Source organism: Halichoeres trimaculatus, unplaced genomic scaffold, assembly GCF_033239565.1.
Source record: "Halichoeres trimaculatus isolate MK-OKI-2021-1 unplaced genomic scaffold, fHalTri1.1 fHalTri1_scaffold_4, whole genome shotgun sequence".
NCBI classification, from domain to species: Eukaryota; Metazoa; Chordata; class Actinopteri; order Labriformes; family Labridae; genus Halichoeres; species Halichoeres trimaculatus.
The window spans coordinates 21,681,228-21,687,089 of record NW_027437182.1 but is presented as its reverse complement, the minus strand read 5'-3'; positions in this window follow the sequence as shown (position 1 = coordinate 21,687,089).

Below are 5,862 nucleotides of genomic sequence, written 5' to 3'. Positions count from 1 at the left end.
TGACAGGAAACGTCTTTACCTGGCCTCAGGAAAGCAAGCACGTAAAAGGATGTCAGGTCAATCCATCTTTACTTATATTGAACTAAATCACAACAAATATTAGATCAAGACCCTTCACTAAAACATTAGCAGGTCTAGACTCTGCTAATGTTATATCCTCTACAAAGACCAACGTCAAGACAAGATGAGTAAGTTAATGACAAGCTAAGGCATCTTAGAGAGGTGAATTCTGAACCCAGTTATTACTGTGTGTAGCTAATGAAAAGTTAGTTATGGAGCTGACGAAATAACCAAACAAATTGACTTGGACTCTTTATGGAGAGTAATTGGAAGAAAGCTTTAAGTGCCACCACTTCTCAGCCTTTTTTAATTTATTTTCCAGCTGTGTAAGACGTTTGATTCTGATTGGTAAAAACACTTTAATGATGATAAGTAGCTGAACCTAACATGAGAAATGCCAGATTCAAACTGATCACACGTCATGTCAAATCAGTCTGTGGAAAAGAGGTCCGCTGCATTTGTTTTTGCTCGTTGATGCCAAAGACCATAAGATGATGTAAAAATGTTAGCTCCCAGTAGCATCATATTCGTTTAAAAAAGACTGTTCAGTTTGGTTAGCATGCTAATTCAGCAGACCAAACAATCTGAAAATAGATTCTAGACAGGATGAGACAAAGCCTTTACCTAAAACTCCTGCTATTATCCCAAGAATAACCTGTCCATAGATGACAGAAATAAACCAGCATCAAACTACAGGGGGTTGTACACCAAACCATTCATTTATTCATTTTCTATATCCCATATCCTGTTCAGGGTCGTGGGTGGCTGGAGCCTATCCCAGCTGTCATTGGCCGAGAGGCAGGGTACACCATGGACTGGTCCAGTCAATCACAGGGGCTGACACAGAGACAGACAACCATTCACACACACACTCCCACCTAGGGACAATTTCGAGTGACCAATTAACCTGGTGAGCATGTTTTTGGACTGTGGGAGGAAGCCAGAGTACCCGGAGAGAACCCACGCATGGGGGGGGGACATGCAAACTCCACACAGATTTGAACCTGTGATCTTCTTGCTGTTGCGCCACTGTGCAGCCTCCATCTCCAAACCAAGGTGATGATTTTATTAACAACATTTTTTTGTTATTAACTAAAAGATATTTTCATGAGAAAATTTCAAAACTTTTTCCTTTATCTTTTTTCTTTTTTTCTTTAACCAGCCCATACATTACTGCTGTAAAGTTGGACATTTTAACACAAGGCTCTATGGGCCCAATTCACTTTTAGAACAGGCCTCTAGTGGACAGTCTTGGAATTTCAGAGTCTTGCACTAGCGGGATTATCAGTCTACGTCATCATAAAGATATACACACATTTTGACTGCAGAGGCAGCATTGAGCTTTATTCATTTAGGCAAGTCAGTGTTCTTTACATGCTAAATTCAAGCTGTAAGCAGTATAAAAAATGTTCGGTTGTTCTGTGGTCAGTTGTCAGAAATGATACTTTACAACAGAGTCAATGTCTATCAAGTTTTGATGGTTACAGAGCAACTGGTGTTTTGGAGTCAATAGAGGCCATGCTGACTGGTGACACTCAGGCCCTCCTCACACGAGGACGGCCCCGTATCGTCTTGGCGTCGGCATCAAAACATGTATCGCTGTTTACACATCGTATTGTGCATAGGCTTGTTCATTTACATGACAACGCAAAACTGTTGTCGGGTTGCCCATCAGGTTCTGCTCCGAGGCGGATTCCACGTCAACAAGTGCTCATGCACGCGTCACATGCTGTGTCTCTGCATGAGCACTTGTTGTTGTTGCCATAGCTGGTGTTGTTCATGCTCTCTGAGAAAATGTTGATATAATAGTCGAAGCAATATTTGTAGCCGCTGGAAAAATATCAGAATCAGTCTGCCTGTCGCCATTGTTGTTGTTGTTATGTGTGAAAACGTTGGTTGGGGGGCGGGGAGTGGGAGGGGTGCTATGAGGTCATCGTCTTTTCCGGACTTATCTGTTTATACCAAGTACGGCATGAAGACGATTACGCAGAAATCCACCTGCAGACCCGTTTTCAAAAAAGATGCGGAGTCATGGACAAATACGCGTCTCCGTGTGTCAATATCACCGGATCGATACTTTATTTTACCAGAGTCGTAGAAATCCGTACTCGTGTAAAGCCTACCTCAGTCAAACATATCAGTGATTAACCAAGGGGTAACATCTGATAGGCTTTCACTAACTGAGGCTTATGCCGAAGTGCTAAAAGTTACGGTTCAATGAGAATCTACATGAGGCTGGCTGCAGAAAGACTGGAAACCACGTACACACCAAGTCAAGAAAAGAAAAAACAAAACCCCAAAAAACAGATGATTACGGCATTAAGATATAAGGATTGATCGATTGTCCAATCAGAGGCATAGCTCAGCTCACATGACTGACGGGCGCCCTGTGGCTGTGTCTGCGGGTTGGCTTCATTTAAATGTTTCAGAAACAGATGGGTGGATTGCCGCAGAGACTATGTACATGTTTTATACAGTCTGTGAAATTAACAGCTGAGAGTCACCATTTAGTAGGGTCACACTTTAACACCAGTGACATCTGCAGCTCCGTTATTGAGTGTGCCTTCTTTATCCAACCTCAGTGAACCAGGTTTGACCACAAATAAGCAATATTAACTGCCGATATTTTAGGTCCAGTTTTTACTACTGGTTTTGGGTCAAGGTAATGACCAAATATGGACTCAATGTTGAGAGTATAAAATTAGTGAACATAAATTATGATTAACAAAAACAGATTTTATTATCAAAGTAAAAATATTGTATATTGTCAAACTATTAACCAGTCTTATAAGCAACCCTTAAAGTACAAAAACCTTAATATTCTGGTATATTTGATGCAGTGCTCTGCAGTGTGGTTTTGAAGGGTTTCTGGTTTATTGACACATGTTTACGTCCTGGTATTTCACAGTCTGGTAAGTTCCAATGGATAACGCAGTCATGAGCATCGACTGACAGTTGTGTGTTTGCCTCTGTGTGGCACACACTGGATTTCTCCACTAAAAATGTCTGCTTGCTGATCTTTTCTGTCCACTCACTGCTTTTTCACAAAGCTGGGAGCTGTTTACCATCCGTCAAAGTGATGGCGTTAAGCTAAAATTGATGTTTTTTGTTGGTTAACTCCCTCATGTCACTTGACAAACTCTGCAGTATTTCTGCAGTCAAAATGCGTGTGCATCAGCCATTGTTAATAAACAAATAATCCCTCTTTATTTTGCAACAGTGGAGATGCTGCTTGTTCTAGGCAGAAAAAAAGGCTAGCAGGGACCAAGTTCCCTGAAATGCTCAGCTGCTGTCTCAGAGTGTTTTAATGGGGGTGAAAGGTTTGTAATTGATGGTTCCTGTGATAAGATAAGACTGAGAGGAGCTGGTATACAGGTGAGTGGGTGGAGAGGAGAGTTTAGCTGTGTTTGTGTACAAACACCTGAAAAACAGTGTTGAAACAAATTAATTTAACTGAAGACTCATTTTCTGTCCTTCAAAAGGTTCAGGTTTTCACTTATGACTGCACACAGCTCGAAACACAAGGAGCTGCAGTTTTCAGAGAGCTGTCCAGATTTTATTATCTGATAAGAGGAAAAGATAAGTGTGAGGCGTGACCGAACTACACTTGACCTTTGATATGAATTTGAAATAAATATGTCACAAAAGTGTGTTCACAGGATTTCAGCCCCCAGCAAAAAGCAACATCTCTCTGTGGGAGTTACGTAGCAGCTCTGAGGTTGTAGAAACATGAGTGAGAGATTCAGCTGTGACATGTCGAAAGGAAAGACAAGCTCAGTGGGAGACAATGCCTTTTCTTTGGCTTTTTTCAGGAAACAAACTGGGTTCTTGAAATAAAAACAAAGTCTTTCTGACTTTGCATCTGAAATAACATCCAGCCTGAGAGATAAAAGAATGAACGGATAGCCACATGGTAAATAGATACAACTCACCCGCCTGTCAAACTGGAAAAACTTCTTATTTTGTTTAATCATCAACTTTTACAGGTCCCATATTATGCAAAAATCACTTTATTAAGTCTTTTGGTGAAATTTGTGGGTCTTTGGCTTTCCTCCCAGCCCACAAAATGTGATATTTAATGACAAAGCCTGTACTTAGTAGTGCTTGTAAATGTAAAATCCTGACCAAAAACGAGCTGTTTGGAGTTTGAGGAATTGGCGATATCAGCAATTCCCTTTCTTGACCAATCAGGAGCAAGTCTGACCTGATTGGTCCACCGGAGCGGATACCCCCAAACCCCTTCCCAGCCCACATCCCTTCCCTCTCCAGCAGCCATCACTGCTTTGTTTTTGGCAGCCACATAGTTCCACACACAAGCCTCCTATCTCTGAAAAAGACAAGACTAAGTGGCTAGAGTTCATTTATCAAGGAAATGTGCCAGCTACACTCAGTAAAACTGTGCATGTGTGTGCTAGTCACTTCACGGCCGACTGCTTTTCCAACTTTGGACAGTACAACAGAGGGCTAGTGAATAGACTGGTCCTGAATCCAGGCGCATTACCAACCATCCACCAACAAACCTCTGACCCTGGAAATGTGAGTATTTTAAATGCTGTGTGCTGTGGAGCAGATGTAAGAGCTTTTCCTCAGTGCCCCCCTGTCTCTGTGTTAGCTTCAGGATGCTAACTTTAGCTGTGGTTAGCCTGTTGTTTTAAGGATAAAGATAAGGATAAAAATACTTTATTGATACCCCGTAGGAGAAATTCAGTTGTCCAGCAGTTGTACAATACAAACACGAGCTGCTCGAACTAGCTGCCACCGCAGTTGGCCTGTAATGTTTCGGTAAATGAGCTTCACTGTTTTCTAAACATTGTGCACTCGGAGCGCGTGGAGCTGCTCTCAGTGACGTAGAAGAACAGGGCGGTATCAGTGGTGGCTCATTTACATATGAAGGTCACTCCCACTAAATCAGTCTGTTCTGAACAGAGGGGCTATGAGAGACTGGAAACAATGCTGCTGTGCTTGATTTATTGGCTTTTTGGACCAAAACATGTAACTACCATTTCATGAAGACATCAATGATCCATATTAAACTGCAGAAAAAGAGCATGATATGGGACCTTTAAAGCATTGTTGTACTGATACTGCGTGTGATGTGATGTTTCTTTTCAAGCAAGTTAACAAATTTTACCAAAGCTTAAAGGTAGGGTCTGCAAGATTTTCCTAAAAAACTAAAATGTCAACTTTTACAGGAATAGTCCTACTCAATCGTCACTCCTGGGCCTCTAAACATGTGTGAGTGTCTGTGTCTGCCTCCTCAGTCTGTATGTTGATGTTTTGGTTGTATCATGAAGTTTCTAGGCAGAAAATAACCGTGGTTACAGCAGCCAATCACAGAGCAGCCAGTGCACAAGTGACTCTGGGTGTTGATTAGCGAGTGGAGGAAGCTATCCTGAGCAGCAAAGCTATACCACAGCACAGCAACCCAACATCAAGCAGTATGTGGGTACTGACAGTAACAAAATGAATGTTTTATTTTCAGATGTTAAAGGGCGCATAAACGAGCCTCTATTAAAAAAAGGACGAAAATAAGAATATACTTGCACATTTGTCAGGGATAAATAAATGAGTCATACAAAAACAGGAGTTTCTGTACTATGCCATACAGATTTTAGATTCTGCTGTAATAGTGAACTTTTTATGTGAGCCCCAAATTCTTTAAAGACAAAACAAACAACAGTTTTTACAATAACAGCACTGGCTTTGTTTTGACACCCCTCATTGCAATATGTGACTCTTATGAGCTACTATATGTGTAAATGTCTCCATTTTATAATAAGAGGACAAAGAACAAAATAAAAG